Source organism: Rhodnius prolixus, unplaced genomic scaffold, assembly GCF_049639745.1.
Source record: "Rhodnius prolixus isolate KJV_2025 unplaced genomic scaffold, Rpr scaffold_1, whole genome shotgun sequence".
Taxonomy (NCBI): domain Eukaryota; kingdom Metazoa; phylum Arthropoda; class Insecta; order Hemiptera; family Reduviidae; genus Rhodnius; species Rhodnius prolixus.
The window spans coordinates 38,133,370-38,159,419 of NW_027411581.1; the positions used below are offsets into that span (position 1 = coordinate 38,133,370).

Below are 26,050 nucleotides of genomic sequence, written 5' to 3' on the forward strand. Positions count from 1 at the left end.
GCGCACTAGATCTGTGGAAGGAAAAGGATTGCTGTCAAAGAAGACTGAAGCCCCGCCGGAGAGTAAACGTGGCATGCTGACATTTCTGTGGGTTCATTTTAATCCGCCACTCTTTGCCCAGGATTCTATTTTATGTAAGTGTGTCTGTAAGATGTAGGAAGCTGATGAAGGATGTGTACTTGAAGCTAGTATGGCTGGGTCGTCTGCATATGTACAGAGTAGCGTAGAGGGTTGTACAGGTATGTCTGATGGGTACTGTGTAGAGAACGGGGCCAAGTATACTCCCCTGCGGCACTCCCGCCCCCACTGTCGAGAAAGAAGAGATTGAGGTGCCAGTACTCACTTGAAAGAATCTATCTGAGAAATAGGATCGCAGAATGAGGTAGTATGTTGAAGGAAAGATCTTTCTTAATTTGAACAGTAATCCAGGATGCCAAACACGATCGAAGGCCTGGCTTACGTATAAGAAGGATAATAATATTCTTGCTAAAAATTAATATACACTATTATGCTGTAAGATTTTTTTTTTTGTTATTAGAACCTTGCAATAATTTTCTTTAACGTCCTAATATTCGCGACAAGAGCAACGTAGTATACAGGAAACTTCTGGACGTAGGCTTAATTTTTAACTGCCTTACTTATCCTGGTGTTGCACTTAGCTTCCCAGTAGAAATGTAGGGATTCTCTGAACAAAATCGCCGTAAAGAATCTGCAGAAATACTACACTAATGCGTCTAACTTGAGTCTAACGAGCTTATTGTTAGATAGATGAGAATTTTATTTTTGTTTATTTTTTCTTTAAATTTCATGAAAAGCAGAAGTTTTCAAATTGACGATTCTCAATGAAAAGTCCTTATTATTGAACATTAGAAAACATTGTATACTGGATTATTTAAAATATGTTATTGAAAACCTTAAAATTAAATTAAGATAGATATTGTAGAAATGGACATTTATTGGTTGAAAAAAAGGATATTTTATTTTAGTGTAATTGCCTCTTGATTAAGAACTACCTAAATGGTTTGCTGCATTTGAAAAATGTAGTATCAAAGTGATAAGTTACTTGTAGATGGTTCGTCCTGCGGGAGACGTTAAGCTGTGTCCTGAGAATAAACTGATGGCCACGGTTCATCTATATCCACCAACTGTGGCAGAAACTCTTTAGATCGATTGGAAAACTTTTCAACTCTATCTCTCTCAATAAAATAAAAATAATAAATATGTTTAAGATAAAGATAATTATTTATTAGAGTACTATTTATGTTTAAATACAAAAGCCTGTGCTTACGTAGTTGCTCGTACACTCAAAGAGATAAATATTCTTTATATCTCAAACTTTTATGCATTAAATTAACATTATTAATAATAAGTGTACATACAAATTGCAATATGTTAATTAATAGAATATATAGTGTGGTAACTGCAGTATAAAAACGCTATTTGTTTCTATTCATAATAATGTCCATGTGGGAGGGAAGGGATTAGCTATGAGGTTAGCATACTGGACTCCCACGCGGAGGTCCCGGGTTCGAATCCAGCAGCTGACCCATAGATTTTCTCTTCCTAGGAGCTTCTTACAGCTCACTGTCCGGTGATGGACAGTGTTGTCTGTAACGAGAGAACACTGTCCGGAGGCCGGCAATGCACTGGAAAAAGCTCCGGGCGCTAATAACCTCAGCTGTTAATGCGCAAAAAAAAAAAAAAAAAAAAAAAATGTCCATGTGGGATGCAATTGGAAATGGGAAGGTCACATTGATATTATTACTACTGCCCACAATGTTAGGTACTGCCACATTCATAAAGCTCTTTACAGAAGGCATTATATTGGTTTACGGAAATGAAATTCGCCTTGATTGAAAAAATTATACCCTTCCTCATGACAAATGCGGTAAATGCCAAAGTAAAGTTTCTTGCGCGACATTAGATATTAGATAAGAAGGAATATCTTCTTATGGGCGGAGCTGAGCACACTTTCTTTGAAAGAAATTGAAGAAGAAGGTTTGCCTAGAAAAATGAGTACAAGTTATAGAAAGATGTCGCAAGCAGAAGTTTTTCAAATAGACGATTCTCAAACTTACTAAAGAATCTAAGATTTGTATAAACTAGTGAGGGTTTCACAGTCAGTTTTCTAAAGTTAATTTGCAGCCATATTCAGCTTAACTTAGAAAATGGAAGGGAGCAGTAGATGAACATAATCACAATCTTCTTTTACCTAGTTCTTAATGAAATAACTGTTATTCTTAAGTTTTCCAATTACCCCTTACATTGTGAAAAACAAGATATTACGAGAGAAAAATATTTTATTTAAAGGTAGGTCTACACGGAGACACTTAAGGTAGGTCTACACGTAGACACTTAGAGCAGCTAGAGCGTCTAGCTAGAGCAGGTGTCGCAATTTGGACGGTTCCTAGAGCACTCTCCTAGACCGAGTTGCATCCCCAGCACCAGTTGTGGGAAGTGTCAGCTTTTCTCTAGAGTACACGCGAGTAGACAGTGACCAGTAAGTGTCTGAGATTAGTGTCTCCTAGTTTCACTCAGGTGAAACTTTTCCCTAGAGCAGTTTGAAATTATTCAAACAAAAATGCCACCACCAGCATCAATTTCGATCCGGCAGTGGACGAAAGAGGAATCAGAGCTTTTCATCTCGTTGCTTGAAGTCCTACCAGAGTTGTGGGATGCGACTGGTGATTTGTACAAGGACCGCAACTGAAAAGCTAATGTTGATGCCTAACTTGCAACGAATTGAGGAAAATTAGAAAAAAGAGGAAGAACGGAAATGGCGCTGACCAAATCTTTCCCAAAGTGATATAGAACACCTTTACAATGTTTTCTTTTTGGACCAATGATGCCACGTATTTGCAGAAGTTCTTGAAAATTAGAGGTTGGCATCCGAAGAAAATATTCAGCTGATCTGTTGTCAGAATCCGCCATTTTTTTATTTTATTTTATTTTATTTTTAAGTCACGACAGTTCTGCCTTCCACAAGTACACACATGATTTTGGTCCGATATAAGAGAATTTCTTATGTCTTCGATGGAAGGACACACGCCAAGATGTTCGGAGGACATATCCTCTCTTCCACACAGAGTGCAGGTCGCCGCTAATGCAATGCGATATAGGTAGGCCTGCAAATAATCGTGTGGCCCGTGAGCAGTAGAACCGTAGGTAGGTGGGGGTAAACCATACTCAATTACACCCCCACATACCACTTTCACATTCCACTATTAAGACCACCAACAACTATGGTTTATGAATGATTACAGAATATGTTTTATTTCAATTATGATATGCCTAATTTTGATTTGATTAAAGAATTTCGTCGGAATAAAGCAGTAAATTTAAGAATTACATTAATTTTTTTCGTAATAATTTTTATTGCTTAAACTGATTCTTTATGAAATACCTTCGGAGGGAAAAATGTTAAAAAAATTCTAAACTGTTGTTTTAATACAAATAAATATAAATAATAATCCTAATGGCGGAACGAACAGTGGTCTAGTGGGCGTGTATACTGGCCAATAGAACTGTAGGTGGGTGGGGGTAAACCACGCTCAATTACACGCCCTCATACCTCGTACATTAAGACATTTTAGACCGAAAATTCTTAACAAAAATGTACTCCAAAATTTTTTTACTATTTTTGCCTCCATAGGTATTTAATAAAGAATGAAATTATGCAAAAACAAAAGTAAATTATTTTCAACATTTATTTTACGTTTCACCAAGTTCACCAGGTTCAACCAATATTTGCCATCGTTTTCTATCCGCTTTTGCTTTATGCCTGCACTTCACTTTTGAACGGAGACATGCAGCAGTTACCCTTTTGAAAGCATGCATGGAGATTGGTTGCTCATGTTGATCCATTTGTGCACCACTCTTTGCCAAAACGAGAAGGCGGATGTTCTCGTTTCCAAGCAGCCCCCATTGCCGGAATCCATTGGAGCGTAATTATTAATTTCATTGGCAGCCTCAATTGCTGCTCTTCATTTCGCTATGACTTCCGACTCTGCATAGCCCGCACCAGCTATTGCTAGAATCGCCGCACGCGAGTCTACAAAGACCACAATACGGCACCAAGTCCCCGTTTCACTTTATCAGGTGCTAGTGATATTCCGGCAAGCTCGCCATCATAATTTTTTTGGATATTTTCCCCACAGGTGCTAATATTTGAAAGGCTTCGAAATACACATCGGCTCTCGCATTAGGTCTTGCTTCTACGGGTGAACCGTCTGTGTAGACATGGAACCAATCTGGTGAAGGGTATCGATTGTTAATGGTTTCTAGATCTATTGTCTTTAACTCCCACTCAGGCGTTATTCCTTTCTTAACAGCTCTAGTTAACTGAAGATTACATTGTACCTGCGCTAATCTTAGGAGGCTTTTCGTGTATATAAATGCCTTTCGGTTTGTGTAGTCTAGCTGCAGGCGCTCCATTACTTCTTTGACATTGGTTAGGAAAGTCTTTTGGTTCTTCAGTCTTTGTGTTGGTGCCTGATATTGAGACCAATCGTTGTCTTCGTGTAACCCACACTCGCGTTTTTTTCTTTCTCTGTGCCCGTTTTCTTTTAATAAGCACATCTATAGCAATAACCGCACGAGCTTTTGACACGAGGTTACTCAGGCGAACAACTAAACTGCACTACAGCAGTACAGGGCGTAGAGAGAGACCATGCCCATGTAGGCAGATCTGACATTACTCTCGCAACTTGACACAAGGCGTTACATCTAGAGCACTCTAGCAACTTAGTCTAGCTCTTTTTAACTCTCACGTCTGGACAGAACTGCGACACAGCTCTAGCAAACAGAAATAGTCTAGCTACTCTAAGGCAGGTCTGTGTGGACCTGCCTTTAACTAATGCAAATAATGCAAACTGTAAATTTTTAAACATATTTACCAAAATTTCCTGTTTAGAATTGTAATTCTATCTTGTATAAAACTATAATTTTTAATTTTAATTTTCCCTTTTCTCTCATAATGCATTCGTGTAGATTGTGATATAGACTCTGTTAGTTGCACCATGTGCGTGAGCGCCTTGACTCGTTGATTGGAAAACTTGTTTAAGCGATGTTTTTACGGAACAGTGAAGATAAGATTTTCTTTAAAGTGACGTTTTAGTGAGCTTTTTTTAACGAAGTTATTAAAATATTACTGGACAATAATAAAAATAATGTTGCGAAGTTTTCATTTTTTCATAAATTATGAAGCCAACTAGTCTGTAGTAGAAACCGCCGAGCCTGTATGTTTTTTTTTTTAACATTGAAACTTTTAGAATGAATGATTGGTGTTCGAGGTGATGTAGCTAAACTAGGTTAGGGTAAATGAAGGGTTCAGAAACTTGATGAGTAATGAAATCCTCTCTCGCCAAACTACCAGACATGTAAAGTTCATTAAGTCCTTCAACCTATTCATGGATTTAAAAAAAAAAAATAAAATAAAAAATGAAAAATGTATATTAAGGGTAGATGTAATTTGCTCCATCCATAACTTCCATTTCCATGTTCATGTTATTTATAACTTTTAATCATTTGAAAATAACTTTATTTCCTCTCTTAATTAATGGAAATACTAACTTCAGGTTCTTTTTTTTTAAATTAATCTTTCTAAACAAAATATAGTAAGTTGTAGATTAAATTCTTCTTTACGCTCTCTAGAGAATTATTTATGTTAGATCCAGTTGTTAATAGTAAAGCAGTTACATTTTGCCTCGTTTTTTGACGAAAATTTTTGCCAATTACGTTATATGTGTCTCTGGATATTTTCATTTATTATACACATTATCCGTTCCAAAATATTTAATTTTGACCTTTAAATAAATATATATGTGTTTCATTTGTTTTTAAAAATTTTACGTATTGAAATCCATAAATTTTGCAATTGTTTTACGTATTTCTCAATAAACATGTTCTCTAAACTTTATAAAAACTAGAAATTTTTTCAACTATTATCTTCTAACTCCGGTAAATTAAATTATTTTTCCTCAGCCTTCAGTGTAACGTTCTATTCTAAAGTTTCTCAGATGTCGTCACACGCTCTAGTCCAAACAAGAAACAATGATTTAAATCCTAAAAGTAATGTAAATAAGTCAAACGCAAAAAAAAAAAAATGGTACCTGCTTCAGAACCTGTGGTTTAAATTAAAATTTGTATGTGCAGAAAAGAACAATCTGGTTTACTCACTTGGAGTTTGGAATGAAGAACTGTTATTTAGAGGTATTTCCCAGCATGATTTCTAAAAATAAAACTAATTTCAGATATAACAGCATACAGTGTACCTGGCTTTTCGTAGCTTATCCAAAATGAAATGGTTATGTGTCACGTCCCAATTATAGATATGTGAAAAGTCTCCTCCATTAATGATATTTGTCCGACTTAAATATAATTTTAGTGAAATGTGAATTTTTAGAGTTAAACTTATAATTATTAAATACCTAGATTAATTAGTCACTTCTTTACTGCAATGCCATATGGATAATATCCGTTATTCATAGATGAATCGAATAAGGACCTATTATTCTCTGCCTGTGATAAAATCAATAGGAAAACATGGCACGTATCCCCATGATTGTGGTACGCCAAAGAAATTGATTTATACGGTAAGAGTCATCATGTGAATTTAATTTAAGTCTATTAAGCAAGAATACCAAATCAAATAAACAAAACTACTCAGTACAAAACCAAGTATGGGGTTAGTACTAAAGAGGGCAATGAATGCTGACTGCTTTCTAAAGCAGATCAGCACCGAAGTTTCCATATTTGTAAAGAAAGTGCTGTAAAGGATATATGAATCGTTAAAGAATACTAATAATAATCCAATTTGGAGAGAAACGCACGCATGATAGTTTTACTAAAAATATATACAATTTATTCAAGGTAATCGACTCCGTTGGGCACGCGTGCAATGGATGTTGCAATAGAGTCTCAAGGAAAATTATGAATAACAGGCGAGTGAGAAAAAGGAAGAAATGGCTGACCTAGGCCAAAATGACTTTCTTTGGGCCAGGTCGGCTAAGAAAAGGCGCGGCCGCTTTTGCACAGAAGGGTCGATTTCTTTTTGGGAAGCAAGACCATACATACGAGCAAGCCTGTTTTATATTTTTTACCACCTTGAAAGATTAGTATATCAGTTTCGATAAGAAAATGTTGTCCTCTAATAACGAAATTTTTGTCACCAGTCACTTTACAGCTTCAGCCAGAACCAAAATAACGCATACGGACGATTCTTTGTTTTTGTTTTTAGAATAAAACTTTTCAGACCTTTGAAGAAGCAAGTTGTCCGTACTTTGCTTTTGTATTTCATTTTATTTTTTCTTTAACCGAAATACTGAACTGATGGAAGATTTATGAATGATTTACATGAATGTTCATCAACACATAGTTAGTGACATTCCTCTTTCGCCTTCAGGCCGCGAAGTAGCTGCGAGTAACCTGTTATAATAGCTGAGGAGAAACTAAAAAATTTATTTTTTATTTTTGTTATTTATTTTGCAACTGTATCCTGGTACAAGAGGCAAAAGTGTTGAGAGATAAGGGATGGCGCAAATACACATGCACGCATCTATATGTGTGTACATACAAACACGCGCACATGCATGTGCGCCAAGTGCGTGAGTGTAGTGAACGACGATCCATCCAGTGATGGAAGCCGTTAGTTTGCCAGATTGGCAAGCTTACTCAGCAACCATCCTAGGAGGTCGGCGTTAAATGTTGAGATGGACGCGTGGCCACTCGCCGCTTCAGTCTGCGCTGTGGATTTGATGGAAGTGTTGTAGTAGACATGTTGTGGATCAGAGGATTGTAATGATTGTGTAGATTTGAGTGGAGTTTTGTGTCTTGAGATTGGGCTACTTCAGAAACGAGAGGAATATTTAAATCAGAGTGTATAGTATGATTGGAGACGTAGAAGGGAGCGTTAACTATTGTAAGGTCTGAAGTCGGTTGATGCTCTATTTTTTAGCGCTTCCGTAGAGTTGTATTCCGTACGTCCATATTGGGGCAAGTAGAGCGGTATATAGTGTTCTTTTGTTCGTCAGGGTCAGTTTTGAACGTTTGTCGGGTCAATTCGTATGAGTTTCGTGTGAGGGTTCCATGTTAGTTGTTTGTCAAGAAGTAGTCCGAGATATCGTACTTGGTTAGTAATTGGTACAGAATAAAAAATAAATAATTACAACAATAACAATAATCGCAATTGAATATTCGTTATTGATGAGATGTTTCCATGCACAAGTGGAGTCGCAATCTTTTTTGCAATGTTTCTTATCATTGGCATTTCGCCAAACAGCGAATTGCCACATTATTAATACCAACATTTCATTCATTATGCATTCCAAAAGTTAATATACAAAGCAAACGAGGCTAAGAAGTAAGAATCTATTATTTATAAACTTACCATTATTTTTTTTTTTTTTTTTTTTTTTTTTTTTTTTTTTTTTTTTTGCGCATCAACAGCTGAGGTCATTAGCACCCGGAGCTTTTTCCAGTGCACTGCCGGCATCCGGACAGTGTTCTCTCGTTACAGACAACACTGTCCATCACCGGACAGTGAGCTGTAAGAAGTTCCTAGGAAGAGAAAATCTAAGGGTCAGCTGCTGGACTCGAACCCGGGATCTCCGCGTTTATTTTTATTATTATTTTGGGCGCATCGACTGCCTTGGTCATTAGCGCCCACTATCAAGATTCTTCCTCCTTCTTTCTACCACTTGAGCTGGGATGACACGTGCAGACCCATAGCTTCAAATCACTAGACCTTGCTTAACAAGGTAGGGTGGAGCCTGGGTCTGCAAGAGTGTCTTCACACATCCCCTCTTATTTCATCGACATTGTCGACGAGTGGAAGTGTGGAATATGATTGTGTCATCCCTTTAATACGCTAACTTTCATTACAAATATCTATATTTGATTTATAATTTTAATTCTATTCTATTATATAAATTTCAGGCATAACCAAAAGTATTACTGGGTCTTTCTACTTTTACTGTTTGCTTGGACTTTTATATATTTCATTCACTACTCTACTAATAGCTGGATGCGCAGTACTTTGAACTAATATTCCTGAACACCCTGAAATAAACTAGAACTAAATAAAATTAACCTAATGGGGTTGAAATACTCGTATAAAATTTCTTTCAACCCCGAGATAAAAAACCTAACCTAAACATACGACTTTCTCGCCAATAAATACGTTCATGCCAAACTTACTGTTATTAAACACAAAAATTAGGGTGAACTTACACGACTTGCTCTTACTGATTCAAATTCTAACTAAAAATTTTGTTTACCCTCTAAAACAGGGGTGGCCTTGAATAATGTTATGGCCAGCGGTGTTCGTCCAAATGTTACAAAATTCGTTTATTATCACAAAATAGAACTGATTGGCTTACAATGTAATAATGAATTAATACACATTTTTGAAATATCAGAATCAAAACAGATTTTGAGAACACTTATGCCACAAAATAAAAATTTACTAATTTGAGAAATCTGGCACAAAAAGTTGTTGGAGCTTTTGGATCTACTTTCACCAGCGAATCGTTTTTTCGAAAATGAAATTTACCAAACATAAATCGAGCTCGAACTTAACGAATGTAAACCTGCAACATCAATCACGTAGCACAAGTACGCTTATTGAGATCATTCTCGCAAGAGATGAGTGAAAGAGTTAAGAAACAAATATCTCACTAATTAAATATTATTAGAGTATCTCATAATCATCGTTATTATATTATCTATGTTTATATGTATGGATAATAATAAAAACAATAATAATAATTAATTCTGTCTTGATTTTTCACTGCAAAAACTTTGTGTAGTGGGTATGTATATCTAATAGATGTACAAATAATTTTATAAGCGGCCCGAAGGCTTATAATGAATTTCCAAATTGACCCACAAGATAATTTGGGTTGGCCACGCCTGCTCCTGAAGTTTAAGGAGCTTTAGAAGGAATCCCTTTCTCTGAAGTACCTATCCTTAATCGTATTTCTGAGAGACAATTTTTAATGAAAGTTCTAAATTTTTGGGTTAGTAATCACTATAAGATGTTTAAATGAAATCTTGAGAGCCGCTTGCCAGAAAATCCCAAATGCGGGAATATGAATTCTTTAAGTTTTGAGCGAAACCGTATTATGGCGCCCCCTCAATTTATATCCATTTAGTCCAAATTTGTTTGAACATTCTGGGATTTTTTTATTTTTTTCAAATTTGAGTTATGGAGGGATAAATTCATATAATATATGAAATAAAAAGTAAAGTACTGTCTATTTTTTGGCAGGTATTGCTACCAAATTAGGTAGTAACATATAACTATAATGTCATCATATTTTTACATTAAATAAAATCCAAGGCCTAGACCGGGAATCGAACCCAGTACCACAATACATTTTAGCTTTACGGATATCGCGTCTAACCACTCGGCTACCGTGGCGCCTTATATGTACATACATATAAATATAGTGGGAAGGGGTGAGCGAGAGAGGGAACCATAAAAACCGCTTTTCCGAATCATGGGATCTCAAAAAGGATTTTTCGTGAATATTTTCTAGATTAAGAAAGTAGATTAAGAGAGAGTACTAAGTGGTAGATAACCTAGTAACAAAAAAATTAAAAAAAAAATAAAAAGGTTAAATATAATGTAATAAATAATTTTACCCAGACTTATCGATAGAATTTACCCAAGAAATGAACAATTTTGCAGTATGAAAGGAAAATGTTTTGTAACTTTTTTTGGTAATTGCTTTTTGACATAAATCAAAGCACGTGAGGGTTTTGTTGCCCTCCCAGCTGCAGTATCAAGATGCGAGTGGAATAAGTGAGTCCGCCAGTTTTCAACGCCCTTACCACACTTTCCATCGTGATAAAGTTCCGAATATCGCCTAAAACCATTTTTCTGGGATGCTTTTATTGTAGTAGCCCTTCTCGAAAACCTCTCTATGTTAGCCCCTTATCTCGGATATAAAGATGTGTGTGTGCGCGCGTGTGTATGTAAGGGAGAGACTTATAAAATATATCACCCTAACAGAGTTAGATGTTTTGTAACTCTACATTGGATTGTTCGGTAAAGATATTGGGGTAGTCAACTGTTCTGTCTGATAAAAGCGTTACGCCATTTATGTAGGAAACGCAGTAATAATCGAATAGAATTTAAAAATTTTGTATTGGCAAATGGAATCAAAGGTAAAGCGAATTATTCAGTATTCAGTGGCCACAGTGGAGTCTAGCAGACAGTCAGCCCGAATACTGCAATTCACTGACACGCGAAAATTCTCGCTACGCAAAAAAACTAAAGCAGCCTTTACCCGAAATGTCTGAAGTGGGCGTTCTGCCAAAATTTACGGTTTGCTTTAAATGATAGAAGCATACAATGCAGGACAAACTATATCAAACTGCAGGGGATGCCAGAATCTAATGCACCCTATCCCTACAGGAACCTATCTCGCCAACAAAGAGAAATCAGACCATCATTAAGATCACCCACTCAAATCATCTCTCTAGAGCAGCAACAACCTTCTTTCTCAACCACAGGACAAAAAACACAAAAACAAGTCGGTAAAACTGAGAAAAATTCAGCAATGTAAAATATCTCCTCGTTTGGGTATTACCTCCACAACTAAAACATCTTAACTCAAGCCTTATTCAGAGCTTCATACATTTGATGCTTTTAGTAATTCATAATATAAAAGACCAGATCCCATAGATAGACAAAGCAATCTCCTTCGACGGATTCTTTAACTAATCCATAAAGTGGACGTGGCAAAGATCAAGAAATTATTCAGACAGAACTAACTTGAACCGACTAACAAGTCAAAGGTAAATGGTAACTTGACAACTATAAAATCTCTAAGTTCAGTTCCTTTTTAGACGGGATGATTCCTGCCTTTTTAAATAAACCAAAAGTCTTTCGAGCGAGTGTTCCATTCAACCCTCACTGCGGACAAAAAGTAGCCTGGCATCAAGTGAAATGTGCGATGTAATTGCTACCAAACTGGAGAACAAATTAATTTTACTTGGACCAGAGGGGCCAAGAAAGTGAAACAACTGAACTCCGATTGAACTTCCTAACTCATATTCATCTCTCCTCGCGAAATTTCCTCTGTAATCCAAGCACCTCCTAATGGGAAGAATATCTTCTTATGCTTGCCTTTGAATGGGATTCTACCAAAGCATTCACCGATACATCGATCTTATGAGAGTTTCCGAACACATAAAATAAGACAGTACGAGGACAAAAAGTACTTGGCAGCCATAGTTCTTGATGTAGCTGTTGCATTTAACCCAGTTTGACATACTAGACACGCTCATGAGTACTTTACACAAATTATTAGATCCTTTCTAAAACCAAGAACGTTTTAAGTACAATTCAGAAAGTACTAGACAACATAATCCCGCAGGACTGTCTTAATAATGAGTCCTAAACTGTTGAACTTATACTGCGAAATACGCGAACAATATGTTTGTTGCCTCATCCAACTTAAACACCAACGAAGGTATCACTGATTTACAGTCATCAATTGAAGTTTCAAACTGGTTCCAAAAATTGAAGCTAATTTTAATGGCGGACGCTAGAATGTTTGCTGTTGTGGGAAGGTTTAGAAATGAAGATCTTCCTTTTCTTCTAATCAGCGATCGAGAAAACCCTTGTAAGCAAAGGTAACAAAGTGTGCATTATCTTGCAGTAATCCTTCATACAAGACTCGCCTGGAGACTTTACATCAACACTAAACTGCAACAAGCGAACATCCAGCTTTTCAAGCGAAACACTCCTGCTCGTACTGTTTTACTCCTTAGACCTGTCCTGACCTACACCTTCCCCAGTTAAAACTGGATTACAGCTAAGTTACCCATGAAACGGTTTCAGACATTTCAAAATAAAGTATTTCATATGCTCTAAACTGTCCTAGGTTCTCGAATTCATAGAAGAGTTCGATATTTCAGATATTCACACATACGAGTCCAAACTAACTGATAACTTCTTATTATTCCTTCGTATCCTCAGCTACTCAAGTACCTTGTCAGCGATCCCACTTCTTTAATATCTTCTTTATATGGTTAAGGACCAGATTTTCTTATTATCATACATTTTCAGCATTTATTTTTATAGTAAAAAGAACAAGAAAAGTAAAAATCGCCTATTTTTTCAGGCGGGGCTTAACGTCCAACTACCAATACGTTAAACAATCACCTTCATCACAAAAAAGTTATTTATTCACTTACTATAAGAATAAGGTTTTTTTTAATTAGTTAGAATACACAAACATGTTAGTTATAATAATAGATCGGCACGTAGATAGATTCAATTATCTCTATGTAATCACAATCTATATTATAGACTAGGTATAAATGTTATCGTAGTAAATGCACAATCGCTAAGCCACATAAAGACGGTGATACAGTAATAACTTGCATTGAACGCAATACACACCAGTATCGACTAAGAAGCATAAATTACGACCATAATTCAAACACAAATCAAGCTTAGTTTAACTTGTAATAATGACCTATATAATTTAATTACAATCAAAGTCCATAATTGCTTAATAATTCTGAAAATAATTACAAATATGCAGAATTTATTCTAATTTATATCCATGTTTAGAATATACTGTTAATTTGTATGAGCTTCTATAATAGTAGATATGTACAACTAAAATTTCCATCTCTGATTTGCTGGGACAATAATCTCAGATGTTCATATGTTTTAAATTAAATAGTAATAAGTATCGAATATTTTTAAGAATCAACTTCACAACAACGCATTTTTTTTATATTACTTGTAATCATTCGATGGATCTGTTTCAAAGCCATCGCGACCAAAAAATATTAATGTACCTTCTTCTACAGGCCTTGTATACAACTTCCTGAAACTTTTGGTCTGCAAAATTTTACTAGCGGAAGAGAAAAGTGAGAAAAAAAGCTTTTTTAAAAAAATTAACGATTTTTTTTTTTAGAGCCTCCTTCAATATTAATTTTTTTTTTTTCAAAATACTTAAAATGATTCAAATTGCGAATGTTAGAACTACCAATAGCATGCAGAAGAAAGAAAGAATAATGCCAATTTCAGTCATGATTTTTTATTTTGTCGAGCCATAGACCCTAGGGATTAGGCCATCTTTAGGTCTGTGGAACATGTTTTACAGTAGAGTTTTGCCTAGTCCCTAGGTCGAAAGCTTGGGAAAATAATAAGAAAATTATCACTGAAATTGTCATTATTCTTTCTGTCTTTTAGATCAATGAATCAGTCACCAAAAGCAATGAACAATGCTGCCAATAGCATGCAGTCTACAATAAAACAATGCATCATTTGTTTTATAAATAAGTGTTTTTTTTTAATCACTTTTTTAAGCTTAATTTATTCTCTCTTCCACCGACTCACAAACCTGTTGCTGCTTATAGGTTACTTACAGATGTACAGCCGTAAGTAGATTTGACCCTAGCCAATGTTTCCACTAAGTAACTAGGACTTAGTGCTTACGTAGTTACGAACGCATTCAGTTTCATTATTGTCACATGCTTGACGAACTTACTGTTCGTCGGCCTTTACTCTGGTAGTTAGCAACTCCATATCGGAGACAATTACTACGCTATCATCTGTCGGCTACTTAGTTATCTTCAATGCAAGTCATGTCTAGCAAGCAGTGCGCTGTGTCAGGTTTCCAGCATACTGTTCTCTTCTATTTTCACGTTTCTTCTAACGTGCGGAACCTTGATTTCATTCTGGGATAGAAACTTCCATAACCATAGTTACGACTTTTGAACGAATCCGCCACTCAGGAATATTGGCACTAGAGTTTTCATTTTACATTTAAGCCCTAATTTAGAGAACTTATATCTATTTAAAGAACTTATATCTGAAGTTATCTAATTTTTTTGTTAAACAAAAGATGTTATACAGAATAATATTATTAACGATAACTAAAGTACAAAAACAAAGTAGCAACAGATTTGTGAAATGAATTTCTGAGGTTCTTTAATTTTGAGAGTTGGAATCTCTTATGTTGAGTGTAAGCCTCCTCATCATTTTTGACCGCTTTCCTTCACAAGCAATCTTAGAAACTTTTTTCTTTATTTCTTCTCTTACTACCAAAGTTATAGGGGAGTTGAGTACATCCTCAGTAATGGCGAACAGACCATCCGTTTTACGAACTGCAAGCTCTTAATGTGAACACCAGACCACTGGACATTAACGAGAAAGACTTTCTTCGACTTAACAACCACCATTATAAATCCTGTAAAGGTAATGTGGCGTCTGATTACTCCCTAAAGATGATAATATTAGCAATAAACGCTTTTATTATGGAAAAAAGATATGAGTGACTTGGCTGTCATTGTAAGAATTGTTTTTGGTGTTAAGATGGATCTAAGGGCTAGCCTCTTCGAGGAGGGAGAGCCGTAAGCTTCGAAATTGCCCTTGAAGAACAAAAAAAAAGTGTTAAATTTGAAGAAGATCAACCCTTAAAACATCAATTTACTGGCAAAAAATATAAATAACATAAATTGGAAATGAAATTGAATCTTCAAAACACTATTAATAAGTAGGTGAATAGAATGTATTCAATATCCAAGCTACTCATGAATAGATCTGCGTGTTACATTGAGTCATTAATATATACTATATTGAATTCTCGTAAACAGGAGTTAAATGTTTGTAAAATCAATTCAGACTACAATTTCAGACCCCCTTCCCTCTAACCGTTGTAGTCCATTTAGACAGCATTTACTCAAGCGCACATCAATATACAGGGATACAAACCTATTCATTCAAGGTTTAAACCATATTGACCTGCAATTAATCCAATATACACTCTCAAACATTTGAACAACAGGCAAATTTTCAACATTTCTCTTATGTTATAGTTGAACTTTGCTGGTATTTAAGTTTTCCTTTTTTTTTTGTGACTCCTAAACTTAAATTTTATAAAATGACTCGGAATTTCTTAGCAGACTCCTAACTCTAGATAAGCAGAAAGGACTGGAGAGCGTGCCATACTAGACTTATGGGTCAAAAGTCAAATTATTGGAAAATAATCTTCTCAGACAAATATGTTTCACAGCTTTGGAAAAGTCTTAGAAGTTAGGCAAAGATAAATAATTCATCTTTTTTCTTTATTGTTTGCAACATCGAATGACCATTAGACAATACCTTGGCCTCTTCTCTAGGCATTGTTGATTGTATAGGGTAAAGTAGGGTGAGATGGCCACCATTTTATTTGGAGGATGCCTGCAAATTTTTGGTAAGGGCTAGGCTTACTTTATTATTATTTTTGGAAACCTCATACGCTCACAAACATAAGATAAGGAAACACTTTCAGAAAACATGCTGAGGGAAACATTTTTTTATTCTTACAAAAAAAAATAGCAATTGGCCATCTATCCCCGCTGGGTTGGGTGAGTTGGCCAGTGCAACTTGGGAGAGATGGCCACTTATTGTAAATGAAATTGCACCAGTAAAACGTAAAAAATAACAGAAAACAATAAGTGGTTACTTAATATTTACTTTTTTTAATATTTTCAATAATACTCGTATAATATATTTTGTATTTATTTTATTAATTTTTTTCAGTATTTCGGTAATGACTATAAAGAGACGGGACAGATACAATAGACTAATTACAATGTTAAACTTTGACAAAAGAGTAAATACAGTAGATATCGGGAAATTTCTTTTACCTAATACAAAAACGTTAAACACAAACCATCGGAAAAACCAAAAACCCTTACGAACCCTTATATACGAGTAGATACAGAATTAGTAAACATAATTGCCCAAAAAATGGAACACTATAAAACAATACACACAGATACCGCCACAGAAGATAGGTTTTCCCGATGTTTTGTGTTTAACGTTTTTGTTAATTGTTAATTTTGTTAACTGATTTTCTACATTACTCATTCTCTAAATTGTTTGTATTTGTAATATCCAGGCCCCCTGAAGAAGGCAATATATTTGTCGAAACGTTGGCGAAAAAGACGATTCTTGTTTTTATTTGACCGATTCCTCGCCAATTTTAAATCCTTAATTTAATAATTTACGGTCACGAAACCAATATATTCAAAAAAGCAAAAAATAATTGGCCATCTATCCCTATTGTTTGATGGACATCTGTCCCGATGCTAGAGAGAGATGGCCAACATGATAAATATAATTCAATGCATACTTTTTGGCAGTTTTAGAAGTTAGGATTCATTAATGTATACTGTACTTTCCTAATATGTAAAAAACAACACTAAAATTTCGACACATACATTCACTGCAGCACGCAATATGCAACTATTTTTTGTTGAAACGATAATGTTTTTATTCTCTGAGTTAATTAATAACGCTTTGACGCAGACCAAAATAAACTCACTTTAGTCAAACATGAACGTTCCTCACTTGAGAGGTCATGCAGCACCGTCGGACGACATTTCGGTTAAATTTCGGCTGTTCATCTCTCCTGATTGGCCATCTCACCCGACTTTACCCTAAATATGCGTCACAGAGGAAATCTTAAGTAGGTTCTGTCAGCCGGAAGTGAACACTGCGGTGCACGAATTCTTCAGAGCAATGGGCTGGTATGGCCCAGAGAAGAAAAATCAACGCCCCCATACTTTGCCCATCAGTCTCTAATAAGTATAGCTACCCAGAGAGGACTGGATAGAACTCTATACTCTGAATCGCCGTCACTTAGGGTATCTTTCCTAACCTAGAAAAATTTATCTCTTTTTTTTAATGAATCACTCACCCAAATAAAATGAATGCTGTTTCAATAGTAGACTGTTACAATTCGTCCTTTACCACATATTGTACATTTTTACTTCATACCTCATTTAATACTCCTTTTTATTTTAACCTACTGATGTTCGATGGATTTCGTAAAACTGTGTAAAAGACCGTTCCGAGGAAGAGCATTTTGTATTTAATATTTCAAGAATAACAACCAAACAAAGTTCTGAATAAAAACTGAAAGAATGTCATAGATGTTTGAAAACTTGAAACTTAAGGGCTTTTAAAAAAGTTTTAACAACCAAAACTTTGTCTCATTCAACAGTATTTCCTATTGGCATGCTTAAATAATGAACCAATTACTTCCTTAGCAACGAAACTTAGCTGCAATTTATTTATTCCTCGAGAAATATATTTCCAATGAACCTTAAAAAAAAGTTAGTTTTACCAATTTATTAGAATATACGAACTGTGATACTAACTTCAGAATTTACTTGATTTTACTATTCTTTTCTCAAGTTTTAAAGTTGCCGTGAAGGCAAAATTGAACTTCGTAACATGTGGGATACAAGTTTCCTGTATAGACCGAACTGATGAATCCACCTCTGTTGGTGGGTAAATGTAATTGTGTAACCGGACAGAAATAAAAACAGCGGGCTATGTTGGAGAAAATCAACGATATATATTTTTTTTAACACAATCTAACGCTTAATTTGGCTATTCACTTGGAAGCTTATCTTTTATACAGCTAGCGACCAATTTGGAATAATTTAGTTACAAACAAATGTACAAAATTATTTGTTTATTTCATTTTTAGAGGCCATAAATGCTTATGATTCTTTGAAAATTCAGCTTGTTAATAACTCAATTTACTAGGTGGCTTGGAAAAGCAAAAGAATTACCAGTTTTAAAAATATCAAGATTAGAATTTGAAGAGAAGAAGCAACTATAAGCTTGTTACAAGTTTCCTTCACAAGGACAGTTGGTAGTACTGCCATTGCCCAACGACAGAAGTTAAGTTATCGCTATCTTAGGGATAGTTCGCGTACAACTTACTACGGAAACTACTTATGTTCTAGAACAGTCCGCGTTACAGGATCGTCTTCTCGTGACGAGATAATCAAAGAGTCTAAAATTTAGCCTTTAAAGTGATGTACGAGAGAATACAAGCTTACAGCAAAATTATCAAGAACACTCTAAAGATACAGTTTGGAAAGCTAGTTAATGGCCAGTAATTCTACAAGATACTTCGGCCAAAGTCTCGTGAGGTAGACAGAGATACACCAAGACTACCTCCTTGCAGAATGTTCGGGTAAAAATGTAAAGATGCGTATTTCTTTCTTCAGAAACAAATTTATACAAACTACCTTTATCTAAATTATAGTAGCATCCATTGTTTTGCTTGGATAAATCTCTAATTTAAATTAAATAAAATTATAATCTTGTAAAAATTAATTACAAATTTAATACTCGTAATTAATTTATTGATATTTATATAAAGTAATTATTGAAATTTTAAAATTAAAATTGAAAAATTAATAACAAAGAAATTAGCAACCCCCTTTATAAGTTTATGAATTTTTTCCTCTCGCTATTTGCATAAAGAATGGAGGATTTCTTAGTGGAAAATATCTTCTGAAAATCCTTCATATAAATTATGCAAAGTAAAATGGCTTCTCAACTGTAGGTAGAAAAATGCTAAAAAAAAAAATCTGATAATAACGTTAATTTTCTGGCTTAAATTTAAATGAATTGGTTGAAATATGTTAAATTCGTATCCAAATTGAAAACCTGCGGTGACAATTCACTAATTTTACTTCCTGTAAGGCACTAGAATTATAATTGAAATTTCCTTCAACGGTGGAATTTTCATTGAACGTTAGTTTTGATTACATGAAATGAAAATATGGCCAGTCCGTTTCATGTATCTGTTATGCTCCAGCAATCTAAGTCTTTTATGGCGTATAAATGGACATAAGTATTCTATTGGTGGCAAAAGTGGGTACCTTACGGTACTAATTTGTCAGTCCCCTGTTTGAATTAAGATTAGATGTGATCTATTTAATTTGCTGATTTACTTGGCCAGTGTGATGCGACTAAATTGCATTGGCACATATGTATTTAAAAAGGTAAAATTTTTCTACTGCGTCCAGCTAAGGTGTCAATTTTTTCACTCTTAGCGTTCGTCTGGTTCCTAATGTTTTTGAACAAATCTCTTTGGTATAAACCATGTTAGTGGTCCATGTAGGACTGCCTAGCGCCAGTACACTTGAGTAGCAATGGGATTTGCTCGTATTTATTAGGGAGTTTTATTGACATCCTCGCAAAGAAACGCCGAATCCACTTCATCGCTGGTCGTGCTGCAGTGTAAATCGGATGGTCTAGTTGAAGATGGAATCTGAAAAAAAATCACCCTGGATGAACGGGCAAGAGCAAATATTTATTCTTTGAATCCTTATTTAATCTTGAGCTGCTACGTTCCTCCGCCCGATATTTTCAAACTACAGAATAATTAAGTTGAATAATTGCAACGGCCTTTGATTTGTAAACAATTTAAATTATTATTCTTTTCTTTAAATTGTTCGTCTTTCTGGTTAGTGTCTAATCGACATACTTCCTAAACCCGATCACTCTAACAATATAAACGGCATTGTTTACTTGTAGAAAGTTATGTGTAAGAATGTTATACTTCAAAGCAGCTTTCGAATAATTATTGTGTCTAATGCACACATGTAACCTTGTCATAAGTCACATTGCAGCCTCTGTTTTCAGTAATTAAATTAGATTACAAATACAATGTTAATCTTTCACTCATAAGAGAGGTTACCATAACTACGGCAATTAAAACAGTACAATTCAGAAGTATGATTTCTAGCCCTACATAGATTGGTCATTAACTTTTTGCCTGAATCCTTGTCTAGCCTTCGGTATAATTTTAACATGTGAGCTGAATTGGAAATTTAAAGAAAATGGGCTGACTAGATATGTCTCTTGACCCATTTTGTTGCTTTTTTTTGAAAACAGCTCCTAAGACTATTTATGAAAAAATACATAAATCTGCAAATTTTACTGGAAATTCCATTAAAAGTACTTCTGAGAGTGTGCAGTGCACACTGTGCAGGGTAGATTAAAAAAGTGACAAGAACTACATCTAACAAAAATGTTCAGAGTTTGACGGAAATTTGTAAGTTAGATCCCTAAGTGGAAGGAGAAGGTCATGTGAGTGTGCGTCCCAGATTCTTTTTAAAAATTTTATTTATTTTTACAAGTCCAGTACTTTTTTAAAGCAAATTATACATGATACACTCAACATACACTAGTAGCATGAGGGGAGATGAATCTTCCAAACATTCACTGTACCCTGGCACATACTTCCTTAAGAAGAAGATCACGTGGTTCCCGGCGCTTAAAGAGTTTTAGAAGATTTCCTGGCAATGGAACGAGTTGGATAATTTGAGAGTTAGGATGTGAAGAAACTGAAGCAAAACAGCAGGAGCTCGCTGCTTCAGAAGAGGGAGATAGGTAATATCTCCTAGATAATATTAGAAACAGGAGCATTAGTGATGCAGCGAAGTGATCCTGGCAGAGAAGATTGGATTCTGTGGATATTGAAAGCTTTGACTGAACCCAATAATTCTGTACGCCCGACAGGTTTGAGTATCGTTGTACCGATATGTTGCTTGGTGGAATTGTTATCAAGAAGCGTAGCATGGAGTTTGTATTGTCTGTTTAGTCCTTACGCTCTTTCCACTGTCTGTAGAGCGGAAGTAAACAAACAAATGACCTATTTAGAAATTATTTAGTTCACATTCCATAAACTGAAAACAAATATTTCCGCTGAAACGCTCTTTCGAACACATGATGAGGTATTTATGGTAGAAAGGAAGTGTTACAGTGAAATAATGTCCCTAGGATATACGAAATGTGTTATTCGATGTCCTTCTTTATTTGCTTACTTTCTGTGAAAAATAATATCGCTTGCTTTAGTTAAATCTAAGATTTGTAATGCCATATACTACTTAAATGTAGAAATAAAAGTGATTCTAACATATCGATTTGGAAGCTCATTCGGATGGTCTAGGCTGGGCATAGATATTCTTCTCAGATGTAAACAAAACTATTTACTATATCTGTAACGTACTTGGAGGGCCTTAGGATTTCCGCTAAAGTAAGTTGCGTCTCCTTCCGTTTAGCATAATGTATGGTCTGAGGAACATGGCCAAACTGCTATTCAACAACACCATCTGCTCAATATTCTTCAAGCCATACTTATCCATACTTTCTTCTCATTTTCTGCATAATATATTGTTTTTCTTCTGGATTTTTCTTTAAAATTTAATTATAACATTTCTTAACTTCTCTTTCTCTTTCTATCCATAGTCTCTTTTTTTGTTGATGACTATATTTGTGGCCCTTCCTCCTGAAAATAGCAAAGTAAAGGCGGGTTTTATGTACAACTACCAAATCAAGTGTTGTGAACGCAGACGACTAGCAAACATGCTTTACTAATAAAATCCAAAGGCTAGACCGGAAATCGAACCCAGTACCACAATACTTGGCGCCACCTCTACTGCTCGGCTATAATCATAGTTTTCAAATATAACCTCCTGATGGCCTTTAAAAAATATTATACACTTAAATATAAATAAAAACTACAAAATTTGTAACTGAAACAGAATAAATGAATGAAAAATTAATGTTTGTTGCAGGCGGAGCAATGGATGGCGCGGTGCAGAAAATGCAGCATGCAGTTTGGGCAGACGGTCACTGGCAGTGCCTTCCGCTCTAGGCTCTGCAACTTCCAGGCCTCCACAGCACCCCTTCTGTCAAGACCATTTCATGTCGACTGCGTAAACGGAAATATAAAATGCAAATAAAATAAAGAAAGCAAAGAAGATAGCAATATGATGGAGACAAAAGTAATTACGGCCATAGAGACTAAAATATATTTTTATATATTATATAAAAAGTAAACAGAAAAGACTTTTTGTGTCATAAAATGAATTTTATTTATTATTTAATTTTATGTCTAAGTACGTCCTATTTAATCGTAAATAAGTAAATAACATTTAAAATGAAAGTTACATAGAATCCAATCTTTTTTTAATTTATTTATTAGAAGTAATCAGTAGTAATATTTAAAAATTTTGAAGCACTTCAAATTTAAACTTTCTTAAAAGTTAAAAATAATTAGAAATTAAAACATTAATAAATTTCGTTTCTTAACTTATTTGTTTAGTCTTTTTTTGTTAATTTTAGATTTTTAAAAAATTGTAGGACTGTATATGTAATTTTTCAACCTCCGCCGACTTAATTGATTTACTACTCGCATGAATATAACTATAAATAAATATATGCACTTATACATAAATATATTTTAAGATAATCTGATGTATATAGTATTTAAATGTAAATATAAACGTACTTTATTATGTTCGATGTACAGGTATTTGAAAATTCGAGCTTCATGGTTAAGGGATTCCCATTTATTTTCTATAAAATAAAATTGAGAATACAAATACAAAAGGAACTAAAAGTAAGAGTAAAATGCTTTTTGTAAATTGTGTAATAATGTAAATAAGGTGTAGTTGGCATGTTAGATCCGTCAGTACTGAATTTATTTAAACCTATACATTGTTTTTGGTTTGTTTTTTACTCTTTTTTTTAGAGGGAAATGTAAAAAGAAAAGTTTTCTTCCGCGACTGTTATATTCTTAGACTTGTGCTCTGCTCTTTAGGCAATCATTGTTGGCCAGTATGTTGAATTCGACTGATAATGTTTCTCTAGAAAATTGGAGCCTCCAAAATGAGATATTAATAGATATTAGCGTTACCCCGAATTGCTCATACAAAATGAAAATTAAAGAAACATTTATGTGAATTTCGTAAACATAAAGTGAGATTGGATATTAAAAAGTATTTTTTTTAATTTAATGCGTGTCAATATCTGAGGTCCATTAGCACCCGGTGCTTTTTAATTCAGTGTACTGCCTCTGAACAGTGTTCTCTCGTTACAAACTGTTAAAACAGTTAGCTATTGGGAAGTGAAAGAATATAAAGCTAAGAAAAGCACAGCCAGATAAGCACTGAAAAGCGGAAAGCTTGAACCTTACAGATTCCATTGTAGCATCTATTTGCCGTAACCTTTATTTCCACCGGCACTTATTTCTAGGCTGCAGAAGATTAAGGAATGTGTGAGTAACCTTCTTGCGAAAGGTTGGACAATAGAGTACCAATGGATTCTCGGCCACTCAAAATCCAGGGTGATGCCAGAAATACTAACTGAGGAAGGTAGCTTGTGTTTAAACCTGACGTGCCTGTGACCTACATTGAGGCTAATAGAGGCATTCTTGCTTCGTGTGAAAGAAACGCAGATTTAGGCCAAGAAAGTGGAGCAACTGACAGGACCTGGAATACTTTACTGAAGGAGAAAATGTCTTTCATGCTTATTTCCTCCAGACGTACCTGTTACCAGTTTCCTCCTAGCAACGGGCGTGACTCTTTGCGAAGATATTTAAATTGTCTAAAACTCTGTCCCAAAATTTGTGCTGTACACGAAAATAGTGTGCAGTTGTACTTTTTATAAATATTAGTAAAGGGCCGTAAGGAATATTGGACTGTTCTAACAAACTTCCGATCCTAAAAGAGTCATTTCTTCGCCACTTCATTAGTTCATCAGCTTCTTTTAGTCCACCTCAATCTAGATTTCTTTACCACGCCCTTCTCCTTTCAGGAAGAAGCCCATCGTACACTTTATTGCACTCTCCATTTATTCCATGCAAATGTCCACAAATTATGGATCTAGTGGTGAATGAAGGAGAGAACCTTTATCGACGAGATACCATGATAATTAATAAAATTTAGCCTTTCCTTTCGCTAAATCCAGCGCATATTGCTCTACCTGCTGAAAAAAACCTTCAAATTTAGAAAAATCTAAGATCCAATCGGAGTACTCACATAGTTTGTAGAATTAGAGCATATTCGCACATAATAATATCTAAAATTTCGAAACAGTCATTTTTAGTAATACAATGCCTGTTTATCTCAAAGTTATATTGTTCTTGGGCCATCTGTTTCATGTTTAACAAAAAACAATGAGAAATTTCTTTTAGAACTGAGTATTAATTGGGCATATTACAACAAAAGTACTCTCCAAACGGTCAATTTATTCTGTGGCTGTTGTTTCAATGTCTGCTTTAGAAGGAAAAAGGAGATATTGGAAAGATAAGCAGCTTCTTTGTGGGTTAAAACGTGCGGAGGTAGCGCTTCGGTAAGGCCAGTTGTAGACCATCTAGCTGTAACAATGTGCTCTAGTAAAAGTAGGTGGAAACTAACTGGGGAGTGACTGGCTTCGCGTATACACCAACGGCTCCGTCGATCAACCAAAGACAATGAATTAGGTGCTAGTTTCTTCTGCAGTGGACTTTTTTTGTGAAGGAAGGGTTGACACATTTTGACGGGAAACTTATAGGAAATTTACTTAAATAGAAATAATTTCTAAAATGTCCTTAATTCCAAAGTAAACCCTCTTTGATGAGAGAATTTAAATTGTACAATATCAAAGGATTTCTTACATTTTACTTATTTTTATTGGATGTATTATGATAAAATGATAAATGAAAAACCAAAAAATGTTACATTTTCAACTTCTTTGTAATATTAAATTATGGGTCTCACATTTTATTAAGTCTGGAAAAGAATCTGTTTGTTTATATTGTTTATATTATTACTATTATTATTTTTTAACGTCAAAAGGCTTTAGCTGTTTTACTTAGTATAATAATACTAAATTAATTATATAAATATAGTAATTTAATATTTCTCGGTGTGATTGTTAGAGAAATTTACTGTAATGGTGGACATCACTGTTTGAATAGTCAAAATTACAATTAAAATACTTTCAACTTTCAACTTTTCTTAATTTTTAATTACCCCTTTCTTTAAAGTAAGTATTGCAACCTATATAGATTACACCTTCCAACCTATGCAGAATACAAAAGAATACAAATGTTTCAATCACCATCACAGCGATTCATTACTGACTCCATTCTACACTCCAACCTGACCATACACAATTACCTGAATATAACATTCTTGACCTACATAAACAAAACCAAATGCAGGAAGTCCACAATACCGCAATTTTCCGATCAAACTTAAGCACACTTTCATAGCCACCAATAACACCTCAAGGAGACGGAAAAGGAAGTGGCCCAAGGATAACCAAGAAGAGTAAATTATACTTGACCATTGCAGGAGTGTCATCAAAGAAGTATCATGTCGATCAAGTCTACAGATTCATTAGTTCTCAATGGCATATTTATTTTATTGTGGTTACAGATGTTGTTTACACGTT

General features: G+C 34.8%; 1 protein-coding gene across 1 annotated transcript in view; it reads left to right on the forward strand.

Moving 5' to 3' along the window:
* Toll-6 (Toll-like receptor 6) overlaps nucleotides 1-24,115 on the forward strand; it is a 493,343-nt gene extending 469,228 nt beyond the window's left edge. Inside the window, exon 2 of the mRNA XM_074139096.1 lies at nucleotides 22,405-24,115. The gene's annotated coding sequence lies outside the window, so the exon portion shown is untranslated. The remainder of the gene's footprint in view (nucleotides 1-22,404) is intronic.
* The last annotated feature ends 1,935 nt before the right edge of the window (nucleotides 24,116-26,050 follow it).